A 25,047-nucleotide genomic window follows, 5' to 3' on the forward strand; every position below is an offset into this window, starting at 1 on the left:
CTTCCTAAAACTGGAGAATTTGTCCTTGTCTTCACCTCTGCAGGAACCTTCCTAGTCGCCTCTGTTTAACCACAGTGACCATGGCGAGGTCAGTGGCTTCCTGCGTTGGTGCTGTGACAGCATCAAGATGAGCACTTGTGCCATCTCGAGGGATGGGGTTTTGTTTTGGTCCATTGACATCTGACATCAGCGTTTGAACTGTGGGATAGGATATGTATCTTCAGATTGAAGAATAGAATTGCATCTCTCTGTCCTCTGCTTGTCCTCTGTCAGGTTTTTCTCTGTCCATCTGTCTCTCTGTCACAGTGCCCCCCATGGGCTCCCTCATGAGCTTTTCTCTATTTTCCTCTTTTTTTTCCTGATTTTGGAGTCCCCAGTGTCCTCTTCTAGCAAGCTCAGGAGGCGAGGTACCATAGCGGATCGGACCAGCCACTCTGCAGTGTGGCAGGCTCTCAGAGCTTGACTCTGCCATCCCAGAGTAGGTCTCCTGACCAGACTGCTCCTGAGGGAAAGCTTTTTAAACAATGGGAAGCCGTTTCCATAAAGTCACTTCCCAGTCCTCATCCTGAGCCCAGAGTACATCCAGTTTGTCCTTTTCAGTCTCTGCCTTGGGTTAGAGCCTGGATAACTCTCACGCTGTCAGTGGAGCTGCAGAACTAGTGACAGTGACCAGCTCCCCAGGCCAAGAAGCACTGTTATGGGTCTGGGTGTGGACCCAGGATACTGTAGAGTGAGTTTGTAAAAAAGGATTTGAGGACTTAAGAAAATTTCCCTTTGTTTATTTAACACTTAGCTCACTAGGAATTAAATGAAATGATCTCATCCCCTTGGTCTTTTAGTTGGGCAGTTTTTATTTATCTATTTATTTTAACTTTTCTCTATTTCATGTGCATCAGTTTTTTGTTGGCATGCGTGTGTGTACACCACATTTAAAGTCCTGAGAGCTTATTGATAACTCGGATCTGGAGTTGGATAGAGATGGTTATGAGCTGCCGTGTTGGTACTTGGGTTAAACAGGGAGCCGTCCTGCCAACCCCCAGATAGCCTTTCTTCAGTGAGGTGTGTGATGGTTCCAGTCAGCCTGTTCTGTCTGATGTGAGCTAGGAGACCTTTGACTAAGTCTGCTGTCCTCCATCTGCAGCTCAGGTGCTTGGATGAGCATGGGACAAGATTCACGTCTGGGTGAGACTGAGGTGAGAGATAAGGAGGTTCTGAAGTGTGGGGAAGAAATGTGTGTATCCGAAAGGCTCCCCAGACCCTAGGAGCAAAGGCAGAAGTGCTACCTCTCCACTCTTCCCTTCCTTCTGACACTTCCTTCTTGTGCCCCAGTTGTGGACACTGCAGGAGGTGTGAGTGTCCCACTGGTGTGGCTAGTCATAAGAATGGATTATAGAAGGCTTTAGGAAGGCCAGCAGTGTTTCCAGCCCCTCCTTTCCCTCAGGAAACTGCCTGTCACTCCTCCTCCCTCTCCAGACACCAAGCATAACTCGGCCAGTGCTGAAGATTTTGATTCTTAATTTTTGGAATAATACATTGCAAATTGCAGGCATGGAGTGTGTACAAATCAGCCTCCCTCTTCAGCAGGTCGATTGGACTTAAAGAAGCTGGAGGCTGATAGGCATGGGGTTGTTAGTCATATCAGGGTTGGCTTTTGTCCTTAAAGGCAGTCTTGGAAAGTGTCCTTGTCCAGGTAGTCTGTGGCTTCTAGATAACAGACTTCCTTCTCCAGAGCAGTGTAACTTGCCCGTTTATAAGTTGCCATTACTGCTTTGTTTTGCCTGTGTAATGCAGAGCGGAATGAGCCTCTGCTCCCAAGACTCCTGGTGTTGCCCTCTGTGAAAGCCCCGCCTGGGCCATCCTTTCTTTGAGCCACAGCAGGGAGGCTTGTCCTCAGACTGTGAAGCAGACCATGGATGCTGAGCACAGTCCCCTGTGACCCGGCAGACACCTCGTCTGCTCCCCTGTGACCGGACAGACTCCTCGTCTACCCTCCTGTGACCGGACAGACCCCTTGTCTACCCTCCTGTGACCGGACAGACACCTTGTCTGCTCCCCTGTGACTGGAAAGACACCTTGTCTACCCTCCTGTGACCGGACAGACACCTTGTCTACCCTCCTGTGACTGGACAGACACCTTGTCTACCCTCCTGTGCCTGGACAGACTCCTCGTCTGCTCCCCTGTGACCCGACAGACAGACTCCTCGTCTGTCCATGGGTGCTGTTGTGGCAGTGCCCTTTCCACACTCCCCTCCATGTGGGAGCTAGGAGAGGTAGAGGGAGGGGTGTGCTCCCTGACCGACAAACTGGGTTCTCCAGGGCCCTGTCCCCTCTGATGTGAGCTCTGAGCAGACTCTTCTGTCCCTGACTCTCAAATTGTCCGTAAGCAATGCAAAGCTGACTTTTGAATGTTTATACTTGATAGTACTAAGGCAATTGAGTAATTCTCAGTTCCAAGCAGGAAGGAAAGGTCAGGATGGTTCTAGAATGTAGGAGGCGTCAGAGGCAATGCAGAAGTACAATGGGAGTGCAAAAAACATTAGTTTTGGAGACAGTGTCTTGCTGTGTGTCCCTGCCTTGAGTTTGCGATATAGCCTAGGCTGGCTTCCACCTTCTGATCTTCATACCACAAACACCAGGATTACAGACGTACCCCCCACACTCAGCTCCCAGTCCTTCCCTTTACTGATGTGAGCTGGCTTTACCGCTGTCAGCTGAATTCAGCTTTCTGTATTGGATGTGAATCAACTACAGCCCTCCAGGCATAATCTGACCTACCTGATTTTGTAGGTGTTTTCTAGTGGAACACAGCCATGCACACTTAGGGTATCACCAGAAGTTGAGAAATTGCAATAGGGATCATGTGGCCCCCAAAGTCTTTACTGTGGGGCCTGCACTCAGAACACTTACTCTCCCTGCACTGGGTGGTCCAGCCGAACCCAAAGCAGGTTGCCTCAGCATCTTGTCTGAGCCCATTTAGCTGATGTCGGATGCCCAGGCTGCAGGAAGAGTAACCGGCACATCATGAGTAGCTGGAAGGGTTGTCCCACCAGTATCTACCTACCCCTACCCGTGTTCTTAGTGAGCTGCAAGATTAGAATTCGTCTCCGCAGGAACTAACGCTCTTCTCCTCTTGACCTTTGTTCAACCAGCTTTCTGAACCTGAGGACTTAGACTGAAAGCTGTAGCTTGTGGACCTCAGTGGAGATCAGCATCTCAGGCTCCAGGGGGAGCCATCCCTTCATCCAGAGCTGCTGCTGGCAGATCGAGAGCCGGAGCCTGCTAACCAGTAGACGAGGGAGAAGCTCACTGCCCTGCGTGCAGCACAGCAGGGCAGGGGGGCAGGAGGTTGTGGCTCTTTGGAGTTACGCATGGCTGGCTCTGATTCTGTAAAAAAAAAAAAAGGAAACGGCTTCTACACGGAGATGACCGCATCTAAGTCCCGGGGAGTCTCAGGAAAGGGAATGTTTTAGACTAGGGAGTCTCCTGTCTTCCTGGGGCCTGTGGATTTTCCTAAGCTAAACCTGTCCCAGAGCAGATTTGGCTGTGTGTGCACAGAGGTGTGTGAAGCTGCTCTCCTTGAACCTTCAGGCTGACTTTCTGGTCCGGCAGCACATTCTACAAGGGCAGTCACACGTCCCTTGACTTGGACAGCAGCTGCCCATCTTTTTGTCAGAGGAGCATCTGGGTTCCGTACGATTGCTGCTTCATAGAGACCGATATATTGCCGTTGTCTTCCTGGAGGAACAGCCAGGCTTTTGGTAAACTCTGTGGAAACCTGAAAGCAGCTATGAGCACATCAGACATTTCCAGTGTGGTGTTTGGTGCTAATGACAGAACTCTCTTCTGCCGTCTGAAGCCCGGAGTGCTTCAGATTTGATTTAGGTTCCTTTCTGAGCTTAGTCTCTCCCCTTCTAGACTTTTATAATGTTGGGCTGCATCATATGTGGTCTCCTTCTGAAACAGCCTGGCCTGGTTTTGATTTTTAAGCTAGAGGTCCAGCAAAACAAAGGTAGCTTTTCTCTGGGTATTTCTATTATGTGGTCATCACTCCAGGACTTATTGTAGAGCTACACCTTCACGCATGCTGGTACACACATACACACACATACACAGACACACACATACACACACACACACATACACACACACACACACACACACACACACACACACACACACACACACACACACACACCAGGTTCACATCCTCTGAGATAAAAGAGGTTCACACTCAAGGTGAGTCATCCCTCAATTTGTTCTCTTTAAAGCAGAGTAAACTCAGGAGCTGTTCTTGCTGAGAGCCCTGCAGTACTCCACAGCACAGTGTTGATGCTCCCACATCAACAAAGTTAGAGCTACACTTTTGTCTTGTCTGTCGTCACTGCGATGGACTCCCACCTGCCTGGAGTAAATCCTGCCCTTTCTCATCTGATTTGCTTTGAGACCACACAGCAGCACCGGCCTTTTCTAAGGAACTGAGAGGATCCCTGAGCCCAGGCAGGGGGCTGCCTGAACTGACCTGCTAGTCCCCTTTTTTGAGTGAAGCCCACATCCTTGTGTTTGGGGTCCTGGAATTCCCAATTCTATTCTTTTCCTGTTGATGACATAAGAGCTGTTGTAGCCTTGGGTATCATCTTTCTTGTGGGAACTCTGTTGTTAAGCTAAGGGGAAGCCCCTAAATCATCAACGAAACCCCTGGGGAATTAAATATATCTGTAGCAACTATTCTCTTAGCTAAAGCGATCTGAAATTATTTTCTTCTGAGAAACTACTGGAAGTTGTTTTTCTTTGAGACAGTCTCATTACAGAGCCCAGACTAGCCTACAATTCAGGGACATTCTCCTGCCTCAGTCTTCTCCACACCTGGTCAGAAACTTGAGATTCTTTTCATAGTATTGAAAAGTCCTTGAGTGACATTACACAAAAGTTAAAAATTGTCGAATATTCCTAGATATCATAGTACTTGGGAAGCTTAATACCCAAACCAGGGCCCAGTTAGAAAAGCCACAGCGATGGCTGTGGTGCAATTGGCTGACCTTGGCTAGGAGCAGAGTAGGTGCAGAGAGAGCGCGTGTCAGTCACAGCCCCAGATTAGTTTGTACTCTTGTATATGCGTCCACGGGTACCGCTCTGGTTGGTTTCAGACAGGTCTGTCCTCCGAGGCCCCAGTAGTTCCGTATTTTCGTTTGGGTTTGGGTTTTCAGTTTTTTATAGTGCCAGCTTAATAAATGACGTTCTTCTTGCTATGCTTAAATGACAAAGTAGCTCAAACTCCTAACTTAAAGAAATGTTTACAAATCTGATTTCTCCCTTATTAAGGTGAGGTGGTGTCACATGCAAACTTGGAAACGGTTCTACATGAAATTAAAGCGATTCTATTCTTCCCTGCCTTTATGTAATGGAATGGCACAGTATGCACCCAACTGTTTTCTGTAATTAACCTAAAAGCAGCCCCGGTTACCTAGTTTATACTGTTCCCACTAGAGGGCACTGTTGCCCTTCGAGACAGTTGAACTTGGATGGTTTTCTTCCCTGGTTGCCTAGCCTGGCTTTCCCTTTTGTTAAATAGTGCCCTTTCCTTCCCTAAAGTATCTTTCAGGGCAAGTCCGTCTCAGTGATAGAATCCTGGCTGAAGACTAGGACCGGTGTCATCTTTCTCTTTCTCTTTCTTGGCTTTGCGTTTTTGTTTTGTTTGTATAAAATGCCAAAGATGAAGAGGTCCATTTAACAAAAAGGTCCATTGTATTCAGGGAGCAGCTTGTTCCGCCAAATTACACAAGGACAGTGTTTCTTGGCATTATCGGTTTTGAGTGTGCTGGCCTATCAATTATCTGATTTCTTTTTCTAAGTGGGTATTGTAAGATTTAAATATTAATGCCTGTGTTTAAGGTTCATTTAGAATGCCTCAGTGACCTTATTTATTTATTTATTTTTTGCCCAGCAGTCTTATCTAGTGTGATATAATATATTTTAATTAGATTGTTTATGATACGCATTCTGTTACTAGAAGAAAATGCGTCCTTTTGGACTTGGTGTCTGTTTCTTAAATAAGAAGTCACAACAGCCAGACTGTGAAATGGGCAGCCAGTCCTCTGCACAGTCGGTGGGTGGGGTGGTATTACCATTAAAGTTTGAGCAGGTCATTTGTGGCCCAGAAGAAAGGAACGTAGGTTTGGCTTGATAAACTGTTTATCTTCAGATTTTAAGTGGAGACAGGATGAAGCTCTGTTATATACTGTTGTGTATATTATGTTCCTTCTCAGTGACTTCTTCCTTTCTCTTGAAAGTGGGGGAGCCTTCAAATGCCATGGGCCTGTGTGTGTGTGTGTGTGTATCTGTACCAGAGCGGAGCTGTTTCACGAGAGTGAGGATGTTCCGTTCGCTCAAGTGCAGGTGCTCCTGTTTAAGAAATAAACTGTTAAAACTAGATGGCTTTGCGATTATCACAGACCTGATAATAAAGGTGACGTTTGCGGGCGGGGCCTCTGGCTGTCCCTCGGGCGGTATGAAGGAGTCTTACCCTGTGTTGTGCCTTCTCAGCCATGCACATTGCCCCCGTGTGAGTTCTCAACTTTTTCCAGAATTGCATTTGGGGTACAGGGGCGTCTTTCAAGGGTCTCTTAATGTAAGGCACCCATAGGTTACCAAGAAGTTCCTCACAGAGTTGGGGCTCCCCCTGCCCATATTATTTCCCTCGATTTAGCAAATGAAGCCCCCCACAGTGATTTGCCAAACTGGGATACAGGGCAAGCACTGGTGTGCGTGGCGTGAGCCAGTTCCAGGTCTCATGGTGTTTGCGTATCAGGCTGTCTAGCTTCTCTTTCTTCTTGGATATTGTTATACACTATATTCAGACACCTGCCATTAGAGTCAAGCCATTATGTGGAATTAGCTTTCTGTGTCTTCTCATTCAACGAATTTTAGATTTATTTTTATTATTAAATGTATTCTCTATGGGAAATGTAGAAAATAGAGCCCCCCACCCCAAATAAACAGCAACAACTCAAAATCCTTTCCAGCGAGAAGCATGTTGCTAGCATTGGGCGTCTGCGATGCCAGGCAGTGGCTGTCCTCTTTTCCTCTGTGATTTTTTTTTCTTTTGGGCTGTGAAGTGTATCTTTCCCTGCCATTACATACCCCACCTCTTAAATGGCTGCATAGTACTCCATCAGATGGTCCCAGCTATCTCCCCAGTGTGCCACATTTGGGTAGATGCCAGCTTTTTAATAGCCGCAGAATGGAGGCAGACATTTTGCAATTAAATGTTTGTACCCATCTGTGACACTCTGCAGCCTTATTCTGTGGAAGGAGAATTGCTGAGTCGACTGATTTACCCACTAATCTTAATATCTTGATTTGTGACACTGCACCCCTAAATTGTTGTACCAGCCTGATTGCCAGTTGTTTCTCCATGCCCCTGCCAATCTTGGGATGGGCATTAAAAAAGAAAAGAAAAGAAAAGAAAACCTGTCAGTTAAATCCTTGTGCCTCGGACACCTAAGATGGACCGGTTCTTCACGTCTGGCCATTTGTACTTATTCTTTTATGAATTGCCTTTTCATTTTGTATGCATGGCTATCAGATACATATTGATTGCTGATTGATTGCTCGTTCCATACAGTATAATTTAATTTTCAAAATGTCCCTTTCTCTTAGAAGTTAATTTATCTCACAGTGTCCGTTACTCTAAGTACATATTCAATCCTGTGATCAAGAGGCAATTCATAGAGAAGCCAGCCTGACTTCCCAGCCTGCCTCTGTGAAGTCCCCTACTAGGCTTCTCGGCTGTTCGCCTTGCTTAGCCCACCCCCAACCCCTCGAATCCTGAGCGCTGAATGGAGGAGGGATGCTCAGCTCAGCCCTTGGCTGGCTCATAGTGGGGCTTGAGGGGCTGGTAAACAGTAGCCAGGAATTGGTGATTCCCGGCTATGCGCCACCCCCCCCCCCCAATCTGTGAAAGCTAGTAACACCACGCTAGAGCATTCCTGTGCACTTGTTCATGTGATGAGCCCACCTCCCGCGTAGTGAAATTGTACCAGTGCCAAAAATAGATCTGCTGACAGGCAGGGCAGGCTTGATTGGTGGCGGGTTTCAGTCTGGAGAGGGGCAGGCAAGGAGTTCTGACTCTGGAAGCAGGCATGACCTAGTTTTCAAACTGCTCACCTCTTCCTACCTGAGTGACTCAGGCCAGGTGACTTCCTCCAGCGCATGAGCAACACAGATAGTTCCTTCCGTCTTTCCACCTCCGTGCGGTTGTTCAGGATGGAGATCTGGGTCCCTTGCAGACACTTAACCCTGCAGCCATTTCTGTAGGAGCTGCCAGGGCCCAGAATGAGTCCTTATATTAATTTGGTGTTTCCAAGCTTCATGCTTTTGAGGTCCTCCTGAGGCTGTTACAGGAGCTCTGCATTAGTCCCAGGGTCATCTTTTTGATCATTTGTACAACTGCATTGACTGGTCTTTAGTTTGAAAAGATTTTTACCCCTTTTGGTTAAAAGTCAGATAGTACCATCATTAGCAAACAAACAAACACCCCCCAAAAACTGAAAAAATAAAATCCGATGAGGCTGTTTCTGTAGCCTTGGAGAAGAAAGGTATCACAGTCAGTGGGGGAATGGAGGGACTTGAACTATGAGCCCTTGTATGAATCAGATCACAGTTGTTTCTGAGTCTGGCATTAGGACACTCGTTCGAGTAACTGATGGTTTGCAGGGCTGCCTACTGCATTAAGACTAAATGTCCAGAGTTGCTATTCCTCTCTCCTGGAATACGCAAGAGTGAGTCAATGCTGGAGTGTAATTTTATCAGCACCCAGAGGTGCACACCTTGATTGGAGGCTCTTGGGACATAGCAGGAAGAAAACTAGTAGGACTGCAGTGAGCTTGTTAAGTGACCTAGGGCAGGCCACTTTAGTATTTTAAATATAAGGCTCTTCATTTGTAAAATTTAGATACTATAATTTCTCTGTCTCTTAAAACATTTTGTAGTTACATGTGTGTGTGTGTGTGTGTGTGTGTGTGTGTGTGTGTGTGTGTACGTACGTGCATGTGTGCATGCACATACATATGTGTGTATGGACAGAGGATAGCTTGAAGAGTCACTTCTCTTTCCACTATGTGGGTTCCAGGGATCCAGCTCGGGTCATTAGGCATGATTGTGAGCGCTCTTACTTCCTGAGCCATCTCAGTGATCCCACATTTTCCTGTTAAGATGGGGTCCTGTAGCTTAGGCTGACTTTGAGTGCAGAGTAACAAGCATGTGTCACCATTCCTGGTTCTGTGCCTGTTTTGCATGGATCAAATAATGGATACTACAAAGTTCTTTAGGATAAGGGCGCTTATGGTTGTGGAGGAAAATAACCTCACAGCTGTGGGAAAGAGGCCTGAGGTTGGAAGAGAGAGAGTGTTTTAATTCCTTTAGTAGATGGAACATTCTAGGAGCTCTCGATAGCTTTTCCTCAGGGGTGCTGAGGTGTTCAGAAAGGGAGCCAGATGTTGAAGAACTGGACTGTGCTATGCGGCTGGTTTGGTTTTCATGTCTAGAAAGTCTTAACCAGGTGTTGACCTGCGTACAGTGATATCCAGGGGGTCAGAAGCGGAAACTTGATGTAGGAAGAAGGGGGGATTCCTCATAGATCCAGGAGCTCCATGAGGGAGTTGTGTTGAGAGTTCACAGGTGGAGGTGCTGTCAGTTCTTGGGCCATGTGGTTTCGTGCTGGTGACCTTTAGTTTTCTAAGCCTTGGTCTGCCTACAGCATGGAGCCAGTGCACAGGGAGATGCAGAATTCTTATGTGAACTGGGTGCTCTCTTCTGATTGGTCAACTGGGAGTCCCACCTTGATTCTGGAAGCTTTTCCTGATGATCATAGAAGCAAAGGGTGAATATAATCTTAAAGGAGGGACTTCAAGGAGCTGGGGACATGGCTCAATGGTTAAATGGTTGCCTGACAATCATGAGGGCCATAGTTCAAATCCTCATAGTCAATGCCAGTGGGCTTAGCAGCAGCTGTTTCAGCCTGACTAGGCACAACAGTGAGCTCTGGGTTTGACTGAGAGTCCCTGCTTCATTGAGTATGGTAGAGGAGTGATGGGGGATGTTTCTACACGCACACTCACACACACACACACTCACACACTCATACACACTCATACACACACACTCACACACACTCACACACACACACTCATACACACTCACACACACACTCACATACACACTCATACACATACTCTCACACACACACTCATACACACTCATACACACTCACACACACTCACACACTCACACACACACACTCATACTCACACACACTCACACACACACACACTCATACACACTCATACACACACACTCACACACACACTCATACACACTCACACACACACTCACACACTCACACATACACACTCATACACACTCACAAACTCACACACTCGCACACACACTCACACACACTCACACACACTCACACACACACTCACACACACTCATACACACTCACAAACTCACACACTCACACACACACTCTCACACACACACTCACACACACACTCATACACAACACACACACACTCACACACACACTCATACACAACACACACACTCACACACACTCACACCCACACTCATACACACTCACACACACTCATACACACTCACAAACTCACACACTCACACACACACTCACACATGTGCCCCACATTTATGCAAGCATACACACTTACATGCGCATCACATACACACTCACAAATGGGAAGAGAAAGAAAAACAAACAAAAGGAGGGGCCTCACTGTTAGCCACCCCTGTCTGTAAGGATGAACCTCCCAAAGTTTCCGCATCGCCCAGCATCTTGTCCTCTAACTGCGTTGTGCACTTCTGCGCGGCCATGTTGTAGAGTAACCAGCTGTATGCTCTCAGTTCGGCAGCCGGGTGTGAGAAGCTTGTCTTGGCCGAGAGATCATCAATGTATTAAAAAAAAAAAACAACCAAACAAACCCCCGTGCCATTACAGCTTGATCTGTTGTTAGTGAAGACATTTCCACCATGTGCAGTTACCAAGCTGAGTATCAGATCCATCGGGGAGTGCTGTAACACATCCATTCCAAGAGACGTCTCAGCCAGGAGCCAAGTCAGAGTTTTGGCAAGAGACACCATCTTTTCCGCCTGCAGAGCTGATTGTCTGCATGCACGAGGCTCCTTTTTCACCAAGTGTAATTGCTGCTTGGCCAGGGTTCCCGCGTTTTGTCCTTCCTTTGTATTTTCCCTTGATGAGGGTTGGAGCGAGCCAGCCGTGCTTGTGCGTCATCACCAGGCACCGAGGCCGACAGGACTGTACACATAGACGGCATCTGTCATACGACTCTTCCCTGTTTGTTTAGTATTCATTTCCTGTCACTGCTCTGAAAGATCTTCACGCACCTGCCGGCCTAAAACACACTTAAGTTTCTGCGCTGCAGATACAGAGGTCAGAACTTTTGTTCATCTTACTGGGCTAAAGTCAAGGTGCTATCAGGGCTGGTCCTCCTGGAGGCTCTGGGGTGGGGGTCGGGGTACCCATTTCCTCCCTTTTCCTCAAGCTCCTGGCAGCTGCCCGTGTCCCTCGGTCACAGCCCCATCCTCCACCTTCCAACCTTCCCCACATCACTCTAGCCACCCATTCTTCCACTCTGGGCTCTAGCCATTCAGTGCCTCCGTCTGTGAACTACTGTGATGACATTCAGTATTTCTCCCCTCCCCCTTAATCCAGGACCACCCTTCCTCCATTCGAGACCCCTCATTTAACCCCATTGTCAAAATCCCCTTTGCTGTGTCAGGTGACATTCCCAAAGATCAGGATGTTAACATTGTCCAAGGAGGGACATTACTGTACCTAGGATAGCCAATGCATTGTCCCAGAAACGGCGTTAGAGTACCAGGTACATTTCTTGTCATAGTGACAGATCCTGACAGACATGATCCTAGGCTCGGGTTCCACAGGGTACAGTTCACCATAGTGGGGGAGGCTCCGTGGCTGAAGAGCTTGTGATATGCTTTGTTGGTATCTAGATGGATCAGGAAATTAACTTCCTGCTGGAAGTTCAGTTGGAAGTAAAGTTGGACTCTGGTCCTCAAGGCCTGTCCCTCATGGCTAACCCGTCTCTGTCAGCAAGATCCTATGCCCAAAGGGCTCCGTTACCTGTCAAAACAGAATCACCAGGTGGGAACCAGGTGTTCAGCCACCTGTCTGTGGGGGACATTTCACATCCAGACTGTGACAGCTTTAAGAACCTCTGTCCCTCTGTACTTCTTTCCTCAGTGGGTCTCTGGTCTGGGAAGTTTTGTCTAGAGAAGTTATGCTTTGGGAGAAGTCCCCTGGAACCGCAGCTATACCAGTTTGAGTGTCTCCAGGGCGGGAAGGTCCACAGAGACCTAAAACATGTGCTACGTTATCTGTTGCTGAGTCCCCTGGAATCCAGTGATCGATGTGTTTGGTCACGTTTATGTGAGAATGTGCATGTGTGTCTGGACATTTGTATGTGTGTGGTGTGTCCATGTGTGTGTAGTGTGGATGTCTGTTTACAGGTATGTGTATATATGCACATGTGCATGTAGTATGTGTGTGTCCACATGTATGGGCATATGTGCATGGGCACATGCATATGTAGTGTGTGTATATAGTATATGTACATGTGTGTAGTTTGTGCATACATGTGTATAGTATATATGTGCATGTATGTAGTGTGTATGTGTCTGTGTGTGGTCTGTGTGCATGTGTGTGTGTGTGTAGGGATATTTGGCTAAGAGCAGAGCTCCAGGTTATCATTTAGGACAGGTAAAAACTAATGACCTATTTTAATTATTTATTTATTTTCTTGCCAACATGTTAAAATCAGGATATTTTACTTAAATCTAAAGTTTCTGAGGAATTTTGAGAAATCAGAGTTAATGTTCTGGACCAAATGCTCACAGTGTTTTAAAATCTTGAGCGACGGGCTGGAGAGGTGGCTCAGCAGTTAGGAGCATGACTGTTCTTCCAAGGACCTGAGTTCAATTTCCAGCAACCACATGGTGGCTCACAGCCATCTGTAATGGGATCTGATGCCCCCTTCTGATGTGTCTGAAGACAGCAGCAATGTACTCATAGGCATAAAATAAATAAAATTAAAAAAAAAATCCTGAGTGACCCTGAGTGGAAGTGATAGGTACCTTAGGCATGTGATTAAATCCTAAGGTGGGGTGTGAATGGATTTGTACCCTTTCAAGACTGGGCCTGAGAGCAGTCTAGTGAGGGCATAGTGTGGTATGAGAAGGCAGCCTGGGAGCCAGCATGAGGGCCCTCTCCAGCAGCCTGACCTTGGACTTCTCCGCTCAGTGAGAGAGGTAAGAAAGCTGTTTGCTCCTGGAGGCAGCCAGCAAGTCTGTAGCAGGTGTCTGCAGCCCTGGCTGACAGTCACTAAACCCTCTGTGGACAGTGGACAGTGTTTGCTGCTTATTGAGCACTTATGCCCCCTGCAGGCTTCTTCCCTGCTGTGTGTGCTCATGTGACCTACTTGTGAGGCAAGTTTGGATAGGTCGACCCACAAACTCCCCTTTACTGTCTTTTGTGCATTCCGTGTACACCTATCAACCCCTGGGTACTGGTTGGGTACTGGTTGCTCAGTCTTCAGTAGAATCAGCCTTGGCCTTTATTCTCGGGGAGGTGGATCTTTGTGCCTCTTCAGAGCATTTCCATTGATGTGCTCCACAGTGTGTGTGCGGTGTGTGTGTATGTGCGCTTTCTCTGAGTATGTCTGCATATGAATGCTATTTCCTGCGCTTCTCCCTTTGCATTTAAAGACACAGACACTTCATACTTGAACCGTCTACAAGGAAATCACTAAGCAGAGTCTTTACTTCGAAGAGAACAGTTGCCAGCAGTGGGTGCTCTTCAGTTCTCCTGGGCTTTGTCCCACGTCTGTCAGAGGGGTGACAAAGGAGTGCAGAGTGTAGGACGGGACCAGGTGAGCGCAGAGTCACCATGAACTTGAACACTGTGTGTGATCTGTGATCCAGCTCAATTCCACAGTTCTGCTACTCACATCGTGTTGATAAGTACACAGGGACATTGCTTTTTCTTTTTAAGGTCACCAGCAGTCTCAAGTGTCTGCTTCTGACCTAGGCAGTGACTTTCCACTTACTGAGAACAAGTAGCCAGGCAGAGGGGCAGGCCCGCTTGCCTGATTTCATGGCCTGATAGCCTCTTCTTTTCTCTCCGGCTTCCCTTTAGTGAGCTCCCAGGCTTTACTCTGTGGTTCATTGTAGCCCTGGGCTCTTCAGGCCCGATGGTGTAGCCGAGCTCTGCAAGTGCTGGCTGCGGATGGATCTGACAGTCTACAGGGAGGCTTTATAAGTGCCGTAAATTCTCGACGCCACCCTCTTTGCGTTTTTCCAGTGCTACAGTTACTTCCGAGCACAGGATTTGAAGCAGGAGGGAGAGGCACGGAGCAGCAACGCATGGTCATGCCTTCTGTCAGGGCTGTGGAGATGCTGGTCATGGTGTTGGCTACTATTCCAATCCACACATTCCAAGCAAACTTTTTATGACCTGCCATATAAATGGAAAGGTAAACCAAATCAGGATAGCATAGTCAGTCTTCAGGGAGTGACCTGGATTTCATGGTTCAGTTGTCATAAAGGTGGTCTTGCGTGCCGTGAAGAATTTAGAAGTGTTTCACTTTTCAAAGGACACTCCTTTAAAACTCTGTGCTGTGTCTGAGCTGTCCACCGGAGAGAAGTACTTGGGAGGGAAGTGATTTTTAAGACCCTCCCGCAGATGCAGATGGATTTAAATGCAGATGTATCCACCGCTGGAACACCCCCCCCCCCCCGTTTGCATTACTTGCACAGGAGCCTCATCATAGAGAAGCCAGCTCACAAGGGCAGGGGACCGAAGCGTTTGCAGAGCTGAGCTTGAACTTACAAGGGGACAAATCAGTCCGGAGCTGGTAGCCTTAGAAATAAGACTTTCTGAATTTACAGTCAGCAGGCTGTAAATTCTTCCACGGTCTTTGCAGACTGTGTGACTCTTGTTCAGATATTAAGAGCACCATATATGTTTTCTTAAATACTTCTTAATGGTTTCCTTTGGGAATGGCTAACATAGTGCTCCCCTTCTCTCACCCCTCCATGTCTGTGAGCATGCAGACGCACACGAGTGTTCTCAGGTGTGGTGGGGACTTAACTTGTGACTAATACAGAAAAGTAAACGTTAATGTGGTCTGGAGCCTTTGCTCGAACTTGGGCATGGGCCGTCAGCATCCACGTGCTAGCAGTGACAATTGCTATTGGGTGCCATCGGAAGTCTTACTTAGGAATAAAACTATCGTCAGTGCTGGGCATTACTGCAAGCAGTAGGGACTTTGGAAAAGCTATGGGCTAGTACACTGTGCTTAGTAACACCTACTGCTTTATTTGTACTGTCAGTCTCAGGGAAGCCTCGAGCTCCTCTTTAGATTGGCTCACCGTCCGTTGTTATGAAGAGAATTGGTGCCTTTTCCTAGCTCATGTCATGGAGTCCAGCCTCAGCCCGTCTCTTCATCCTATTGGGTTGTATCTCTTACTTTTATTTTTGCACATCAGTGTCTGCCGTGACAGTCTTTAAGCTCTTGGAAGATTTTGGCAGTTGCTGCCTGCCTAAGAACATAAATGGCCCTACTGTTGTTCTCTGCAGAGTTAAAAATCCCCATTGTTAGGCTCAGGTAGGGATAATTTAGGTGCTGCCTAGAATGAAGGGCACAGAATGTTTTACTTGCTGAGTTGAGCTCATAGCCTTTGTGTTAGATAGCTCGATCCTGTTTTCGTCTGTGTTAGATGTGAAAGGAAGCAGGCAAGTCTGAGGATATTAATAGTGTCGTCACAGGGTAATCCCGCCGTGGAGAAGCATGCACAGAGGAGTCAGAGGGAGCATTAAACTGAAGGAAGAGAGTGATTTTTGGTGACTTAACAATGTTGCTGACACAGGAGACTGGGACAGGACAGGAGAGATGGTGTCCCCTGCGTGCCAGACAGTCTAAATGCGGTCTGTCCCCTGTAGACTAAGAGGGGGACTTGCTGTGAATGGAGGGTGCACATGCTCCCCTGGGCTTCCTTTCTCAGAATTCAGGAGAGAGCAGTGCAACAGCTCACGAATGGTGATTTACCAAGGAGCACCCAGAGCACAGCCCGCTATTGAAGATGAGCCCCACGTTCTTCTTGTGTCCTTCAGCGTGTACCCCTTCCTGGCCCACTGTTTGCCATGAATGCCACCGTTCTTTCCTGGGAAGCATGTACTGGTATTCTAGGGGATGCTTGTAATACAGTTTCCTTTTAGGAGCATACAAGAAAGCACAACAGGAGAGAGAATTTAGGTTTTCATTTCTCTACTAGCTTGAGTTTATTATCTGAGTAAATTAAATGTTGTTAGTGGTGTTCAGGTGCCAGAGGCCAACTTCATGGATCACCTGAATGTTGGATCTCTTTGTTCTGTGAACTTAGATTTCTTTCTTCCACGCATGACTTTTATCTAAATCAGTTCCCCCTCCCACTTTATATATGAAATTGACACAAATTGTTTTAATGGTGAAAGCGGTGATGTCTTTACATTCTGCACTGAAAACCATTGACTATATCACAGGCAAATTGTATGCTATGTGAATTACTTACCAATAAAGATTTTATTTAAAAAAACCGAAACATCTCGTCACATCGGACCCAACAAAAGACAGGTAAAAATGACATCTGTTGGGTTATCTTTCTGCTGGTCTGGCTTGTTGAGGACTGAACTTGAACATGGCTAGACTAACGCAGCTTTAGGTCTCTACCATAGAAGGTCCACCCTTTTGACTAGAATGCATTCAGCTTGCAAGTGTGTCTGGCTGATTATTAACTACGCGCACGTATATATGTGTATGGCGTGATAAACGATGGGTAGGTGCTGTAGCCACATATAAAATTACATTAAGGCCCAAAAGGTGCTTTTATGACACGTGCTGACAACGGCCTCTGACTTTCCCAGGGCTTCTTCATGTCCACTGTGATGAATCTATTTATTACTCCTCTAATGAGCCACACACATGGTTGGTTAGCCGAGTTATTGAACTTTATCAGCCTTGGCTGAAATTCACAATGCGTGCCAGACTTGTTGTAACATGTAAGAAATTACATCTGGGTAAAGGGTTCAACAGCCGAGACTCCGACAATGGACTCTTTCCCAGAGCACGGGCTTTCCTGATATGCCCTGATTCAAGCAGAACAAGAAATCAACACACCTGGAGAAGTAGATTCACTTGGGATGTAGGTCCTAATTTGTGGCAGGCGTATTCCAGTTCTAGGCGACATGGAGTATGACCATGTCCATCCGGCCATGCTGATGTGGCTGGTGAACCCGTTTGGGTCTAATGGTGCCATATCAGCACGTTACCGTTCTGGACTGGCTTGACCGGTTTGAACTATACCTCGGTGACACAGATTTTTGCTCTTACTGGCAAAGCCTCAGCATAGGTGGATCTGTAAAGGCGTAAGGAGGTGTTAGGGTTAGAGAGACCCAGCATATAACAGACATTTTCCTTTCCGAGTTATGAGCAAAGGGAGAAATGAGACCACAATAGATGAAATTGGGGAACGAAACATCTCTGGAATCACATTGTCGTTGACTTCTATGGACAGGCTGTCGGAAAGTGGTCACCGAACACCGGAAGTAGACAGGGTGCTGCCAGGTTAGCACCGAACTGGGCCAGGGCCTGCTGGTTTGCAGAACCTGTCTCTGGTGCATGCACAAGACGTGGAGGCAGAGCCGAGCACATGCTGTTTGGGGAAAGAGAGGCAAAGCTTTGTTCGCATGTCTGATTCTCTCAGGATTCCAGTTCGCGCAAGGTGCATCATCTCCCATGGGCAGAATGCTTGAGGCACACAAGGGATGAGGATGCAGATGGAGAAGGTTCACCCAGGAAAACACCTCTGAACTGGGAAGCTCTCCTCTTCCACACTAACAATGAGAAACTCTGAACATGACAGCGCGTGGACTGGAGAGTTTTAGTGGTAGAGCGTTTGCTGCTCTTGCAGAGGGCCTCGGTGCTCCCAGCACCACACGGTAGCTTATGACTCTAGTTCTCGGGGACCCTGGCCTCCTTGGTACATGTCTGTGCATGGTGCACATAATACACTCAGGCACGCGCGCATGCACACACGCATACATGCACACAACAAACCTCTAAGGAAACAAGACAAAACAGAAGCCTTGGGAAAGTAAAATTTTAGTATGAATAAAGGAAGACTTCTAGTTTGCTTTTGGGTTAAAGGTTGCCTCTTAGATAATTAGAATTTTTATCCTTTCTTGTTTTATTTTATTATTTTCTGCTTCTGTATTTTCCAGTTTGTTAACTCTGGGACTCTGAACTGTGTTCTTTATCCCAAGCCTTAGATTCTTTTTCTGAGAAGTGGGGCCCAAGACACCAGCAGTTGGATTTGTAAGAGGTCAATGGAAAAAAAAAAATTAAAGCCACTCAGCACAGTATCTATCTACCTAGCAGCCTGTGATTGACTGCTCACTAAGAATTTCTGTGTTTAAGGCCTTATTTATTTATTTATTTATTTTTTGGTTGTTTCTCAAGACTGTGTTTTTCTGTGTAACTATGACTGTTTTGGAACTCGGACCAGGCTGACCTCGAACTCGAAGATCTGTCTGCCTCTGCTTCCTGAATGCTAGGATTAAAGGCATGCACTTCCACTGGCCGCTGCCACCACCAGCACCACGGGCTTAAGACCTTATTTCTAGGACAAGCATTTAACATTTTTTTCCCTTGGCTTTTTATGGTAGACAATTTCAAATACATGCCAACATAGAATTATCTTCTTTCCTTTTTCTTTTTGTCACATGTACCCTTAACTAACGCTGGGAAGGAATACTTGTGTGAGTTTGAGACTACAAGCTAACCTCCTGAGGGACAGCCGTACGTACAACTGTCATGGCCACCCTGACAGTTTTAGAAACATTGGCACGCCTTTCTTGATTGCACAGCATCGCCAGTGGATATTGGAGGAGTTTGCCCAAGCTTCGGTTCTGTGTGCTGTATTGTAACAACAGCCAAACCTCCCTTGTAGTGGTTTTCCGTATGGAGCATTGAACCCATCACATCAGGAATGCTGGGCAAATGCTGTGTAACTGAACCACAATGCCAGTCGGAAGTGAAAATGTCTGGCGGCAGGGTCCTGGTCGGTTGCTCAGAGTGGCCTCGAACTTGCTCTAGTATAAGCAGGTCTTGGACCTGGCACATCTGCATTTTAGAACTGAGCCTTTTCTGTAGTGGGTGACCGTGGGAACTTAGAACTAAGCCTTTTCTGTAGTGGGTGACCATGGGAACTTAGAACTAAGCCTTTTCTGTAGTGGGTGACCATGGGAACTCACGAGAGGAAGGAGGAGAAACAGGTGAACCAGTCCTGTTAGGGAACTGGAGTTTAGGTCAAGAGAAAGAGGATGCGTTTGAAAGGTTCAGCTCTCATATGGTGGTGGGGATGAAAACTGCCCGGCAGGTTGGTGATGGTGCCAGCTGGGTGAAGGTCTGCTCCATCGCCGTCAAAGGTTAGACAGGAGAAGAAGTGGAAACGATCACACAGGCCGGCACCGGTCCCTCCCGTACTCCCACAGGAGCTGGCCTAGTTTTACCGATGCTACTGTATGCCTTTTAATTATTCTGTCTGCAGTGAAATATTTCCTCTTAATTTTATTAAATCCGCTTTCCCTTTTAAGAACCAGGCTAGGATACTTGCCAATAGATATTGGAAACATGCAGCCTTTTTTTTTTTAAAGAGTCCTTAGAACTCAGTGAGCAGCAGAGGTATGTGTGATCCTGTTGACTCCGAATTCGGATGTGTCGACCACAGGAGGAAGGTGCGCAGCCCGAGTCTGGCCCTTGACCTTCAGTGGTGACCAAATGCAGGCTCGCTGTCCATGCTGGTATCTGTGATTTGGCTCAGGAGAATAAGGGACCCTGAAGAGTAATTAGTCATTTCTAAGAAGTAAATATGTTATGAGGAGCCATCCCTCCTGAGTGGAGTCTTTCAAATGGTTCTTTACTCTCCTCACCCGGAGAATGACAATGGAACACACTGGGGGCAGCCCACCCCGAGAAGCCAGCAGGTGGCTGGCTGCCGATAGACAGTAATCACGCTTGCGCTTGCGAGAAGCTTGTGCGCTGCCCTGCGGGAGAGCCGGAGTGAAGTGTTTAATGCACCTCTCCACTGATGTGAAAGGGGAGCAGACGGAAAGAGCCAGCTTCCTTCCAGGGCTCAATCAGCATTCGGCAGCTCTGACTACAGCTGCTCTGGGATGCGTCCACCATGCAGCTGCCTTGCACCAACTCCTGACATCCTCAGCCATGCGGCCCGTGATGCAGACCAACCTTTAGTTGGTCCAAACTATCACAGTTTGTTGAAAATGAAGGTTGACAGGGCCTAGAGAGGTGGCTCTGTGGTGAAGAGTGCTTGCTGCCCTCGCACGGGGCCTGGTTTGGTTCCTAGCAGCACCCACCCCTGCCAGTAACTCTGACTTCAGGGGAATCTGACGCCCTCTTCTGGACTCTGCAGGCATCTGCACACATGTGGCTAAGGAAGTAGACATCTAGAGTACTGGTTCTCAACCTTCCTAATGCTGTGACCCTTTCATGCTGTGGTGACCCCTAACCATGAAGTTATTTTCATTGATACTTCATAACTGGGATTTTGCAATTGTTATGAATTGTAAAGTAAAAAAAAAATTGTTTTTCCTGATGGTCTCAGGGTCGAAACTTAAAGGTTGAGAACCACTGATCTAGACTGGTCTGTCCTTTTCTGGATGAAGCACAGATAAGCTGAAAGCTTGCTGAGGTTTGTGTTCTGGGCACACCATTAAAGGAAGAGAGCGAATGGCTAGTGGATTGGTAGGAGAGATTTACATAAATTAATTCTGATCACTACTAGGGACAGAGAAAAATTTAACATACTTTAAGACAGTGGATCTCAAACTGTGGGTCACATCCCCTTTGTGGGGGGGAGAACCCCCTTTCACAGAGGTTGAATACCTTCTATTCTGCGTTAGAAAGATTGAGACCCACTGCTCTAAGGATAGACCCGGAAGTGGTGGACATAATTCTTCTATAAGACACAGTCTTTAAGTGATCAGAAGTTGGTGTATATTTGGGGGGCAGTAATTTCAAGTTGTATAAAAACTGTTATAATTTTTATGGAAATGGTTTAAGAATTTGTCTTTTATCTCTTAGCTTTTGTTCCCTCAAAGGGAGTACCTGAGCCAAAGGCAGACTTCAAATCATTTAAGATGTGATCTCAGGGAACTCGGGGGAGGGGGCTGTGAGAAGCCAGCAAGGAGGTGAGGGAAAGAATGGACGAGCATGTGTAAGGAGGTGAGGGAAAGAATGGACGGGCGCGTGTAAGGAGGTGAGGGAAAGAATGGATGAGCATGTGTAAGGAGGTGAGGGAAAGAGTGGACGAGCACGTGTAAGGAGGTGAGGGAAAGAAAGAATGGACGGGCGCGTGTAAGGAGGTGAGGGAAAGAATGGATGGGCGCGTGTTTCAGAGTTGGCGCAGGGCTGCGGGGCTGCTGCTCACCTGGGAAGGACTTTCCGAGGCGCCCATGGAATGGATCTGAGAACCGTCTGTTGGAGAAGGAGAGGCGTTTGTCCATGGGTGTTTGTCCCTTTCAGGCCATCGTGGCCCCAGAGTGTGTCGGCACCACGCAGCTTTCTGTAGGTCCAGTTTCAGGGGATTTCCAAAATTGGAAATGAGGGGGCATTGTTATCTGGAGCTAGCTGAGGGCTTTGAGGGGCTGGTGGTTGTAGTCAGTGGAGTAAGTTGAAGCTGGGAGCATCTGAAGAGGTGCCAGGGAGAGGCAGCTAACACTGCCAACCCATTGCCCTGCTGTTCGTGCTCTTCGTGCTCTGTGAGGCATTAAAGGACATCATCCCAGGCGACCTTCAGGCTAAGGGTATGAGGACTACAAACCAGTCAGTCCCATTTGATTGTCAATTTTGGTGCCTTACACATTGCTTGCAAGGACAGCTCTAACAAGTCAGGAAGTGGTAGCTTAGGACATGGTGTTATATCAGGCTAGAAATCTGAAACCAAGGTGTGGGTAAGGGCCAGTGTCCAACTGACACCTGGAGCGAAGGATTCTTTCTTTCTCAGATTCTGGATGTGATGACGTGTGCATCTTGAAGGACACATGTAGCCCAGGATAGCAGTAAATGTAGACCATCACACAACTGTAAACTTAATATATAATGAGATGTGTGTATATGTGTGCATTTATGTGTGTGTTTATGCATGTGCGTATGTGTATATTGTGTGTGTGTTTTGATAGCTAGTTTGTAATGTTCTTAAATATCAGATTTGTAGATGATGGCATAGCTCTGAGAAGCTGGCAGGCTGGGCATCCCTGTCAGAGGTCTACTGGCTGTGCTAACAATTCCAGCCACTGCTGTGTCAGCACAATCATCTCGCCACACCCCTTCACATTATCTTCCTTCTGAGTCTGTCTTCAATCTCCCCCGTTTCTCCAAAGCACATCAGTTATTTTGCTTTCCATATGGTCTCAGTGAAATTTACATTTATTTATTCCTTGTATGTGCATACACATGTTAATGCGTGTCTCTGTGTGTGTGTGTGTGTATGTGTGTGCGTGCATGTGCGTGTGTGTGTGTGTGTGTGTGTGTGTGTGTGTGTGTGCATGTGCCCAAATGCATGTGAGGAAGTCAGAGGACACTGTCAGGCTTTAGTTCTCTCCTTCCTGGGCTCTGGGGGTTGAGCTTGTCAGGTTGCTAGCAAGGATCCTTACCTGCCGCGGGGTCTCACTGCTCCCTAACAACTCACCGCCTTGACTATGTCCACATGACCTCCTGGAAAGTGCTCAGAGTAGAGGTCTGCGTTCAGCCTCTTTTGTGTGTTGTGTTCTGGGGAGGGATACAGTTCAGAGGGTACCAAACAGAACATGTTCTCAGCTGTGGGTGCTGTTCAGATAAATAGCAGCTGTCCAGTGAGGCTCGTGACGAATATTAATATGCCTGCTGCAGTGGCTTATGTCTGTAATCCCAGCACCCTGAAGACAGAGGAAGAGGATCAGGAGTTCAAGGTACCCCAGGCTAGGATGAACTATATGATACCCTGTCTCAAAAACACCACCACTGCCACTGCCACCACCAAGAACAGTAGAACAGCAGCAGCAGCAGCAGCAGCAGCAGCAGCAAGAACAAACCAACTTACTGAGTACCTATTATGTACAAAACCATCTAAGGACCATGAGGACTCATCAGTAGTGCAGATTGCTCCTGTCTTGTGGGGCTGGCCTTCTTATGGAAGGTAAGTTTCAGAGGGATTTGCTCCTGGTCTAGTTTCCATCACCCACTAGGAACCAAGTGGGTGTGTGCCCCTGGGCATACCCAGCTGCCACCCTGAGCACCTGGGCTCCCACTCAGGCCAGTGGTAAAGTGCTCAGTTTGGTGAGAGTGCTGCATCTCAGGGTGATTTCCGAGCTGGGCTGGACTGAAGGTGTGTGGTGGTCATATCCATGCTTTGACTGTGTGACCTACACACATGGATGGCCCTGCACTTGGCTTCTGTTTTCTTTTAGGGGAACAGAGTGTATTTGTAGGTTTCTGCTTAAAATCATCCCAGGCTTTTGGATGTTACCTTTGTAACCTCCCTCCCCTTAGTTTCTTTCTTTCTTTCTTTTTTTTTTTTTTGCATCCTGTGCTCCTTTGAGAATATAGTTCCGTCCTCTCTCCAAGGAAGAGTTGTATCCACAGATAGACCTTTGTGGAGAGTCTTCGAGTAGAGGAAGGGCTAGCTCCTGGATGCCGGGTGAAGCAATCCCGGTGCTTCCCAGGAGTCGCAGTCACCAGTGACAGTTCTACGTCTACGTCTGCTCCCATCCCCTTTTAATCCATACAAATTCATCAAACGGGATAAGGAAGAAAAATATGCCTGTGGATGTTTTAAATTCTTTTTTAAATGGATATGCTTTCAATAGAAATTTATTGGTATGTAATTAATAAAGTATTACTGATTTCCAAATTATACTTTGCTAAACAATGGAAATTTCCTAAATAACTGGCAGGTAATAAAAAAAAATTTTCAGTCACTGACAGCTTGTCATGGTTGAATCTAAAACCTAGGGGCAAAATACATATATTCTATGTAGTTTCCATTTCTAGACCCTGAATTTCTAAATTCTTCCTTATAAAAATTTAAATTTCTTTTATTTTTGAAAGACGAGACCTCTAATTATTGATTTCCTTATTTTATAATCCCTTAACAAATTTGATATTCACACTGTAGGTAATTAATAAAGTAGCCCCTTTCGATGGTCAATGTGTGCAATTAATTTAAGGGAATTGAAGGACTGGCTCTCAGAATGAGGTTCATAGCCAAGGCCTTAATGTCTTCTTCATAGAAAGTAGGTGAGAAACACTTAGAAAATCACGTTCAGGCTCTGTAACACGTTTAACAGCTTTTAAAAGAGAATAGGGACACAGTAAATACTCACATATTACGTGATGAAAAACTAACGTTTGTGTATAGAAAATAAAGCTATACTCTCTGTGTTAGAACCTCTGGAACTCCTCAGCCAATGGAAAAGAAGTGCAGCATGAACATCCATCAGAGCATTGTCCAGTTACCCCAGCTCGACCTCGGGAGCTGCACATGCACACACAGCAGCATCATCCGTGGGATCTCGGTGGATTCAGATTAAGTCTCAGGCCAGAGGGGTGCCATGTTCCTGAGCTGTGGTGTGTAAGCCTTCCTGTGAAGTTGTGGTTTATGAGTTAGTGACTTGCAATGGACCCATCTACTCCACTTACAGTTGGGAGCTTTCCATTTGCCCACTGGAGCCAACACCGTTGAGGATGTCAGAGGCCCCACCGTCCCGATTTCTTCTTTAGGCTGATCTGACTAAGGTTGTTCCAGATTTCACTCATTTGAACACGATGGAGATCCTGCAAAGAGGAAGGGATATTCTTAGCTTAGTCATTCACTAAGAAGTGGCCTCATTCAACTGTTTGGTGT

General features: G+C 46.9%; 1 protein-coding gene and 1 long non-coding RNA gene across 13 annotated transcripts in view; both read left to right on the forward strand.

Annotated features, from left to right (window-relative positions):
* Wwox (WW domain-containing oxidoreductase) overlaps positions 1–25,047 on the forward strand; it is a 930,922-nt gene that overhangs the window by 12,897 nt on the left and 892,978 nt on the right. The gene's annotated exons all lie outside the window — the stretch shown is intronic.
* LOC120098537 (uncharacterized) lies at positions 3,156–24,125 on the forward strand. 4 transcript variants are annotated; one of them, XR_010060246.1, is made up of 3 exons: positions 3,156–19,573; positions 23,077–23,340; positions 23,744–24,125. It is a non-coding gene; the product is annotated as an uncharacterized LOC120098537 (long non-coding RNA). The 4 variants fall into 4 exon arrangements; XR_010060247.1 differs by having other exon boundaries at positions 23,751–24,125; XR_010060244.1 differs by having other exon boundaries at positions 3,156–23,340.

This window comes from Rattus norvegicus, chromosome 19, assembly GCF_036323735.1.
Source record: "Rattus norvegicus strain BN/NHsdMcwi chromosome 19, GRCr8, whole genome shotgun sequence".
NCBI classification, from domain to species: Eukaryota; Metazoa; Chordata; class Mammalia; order Rodentia; family Muridae; genus Rattus; species Rattus norvegicus.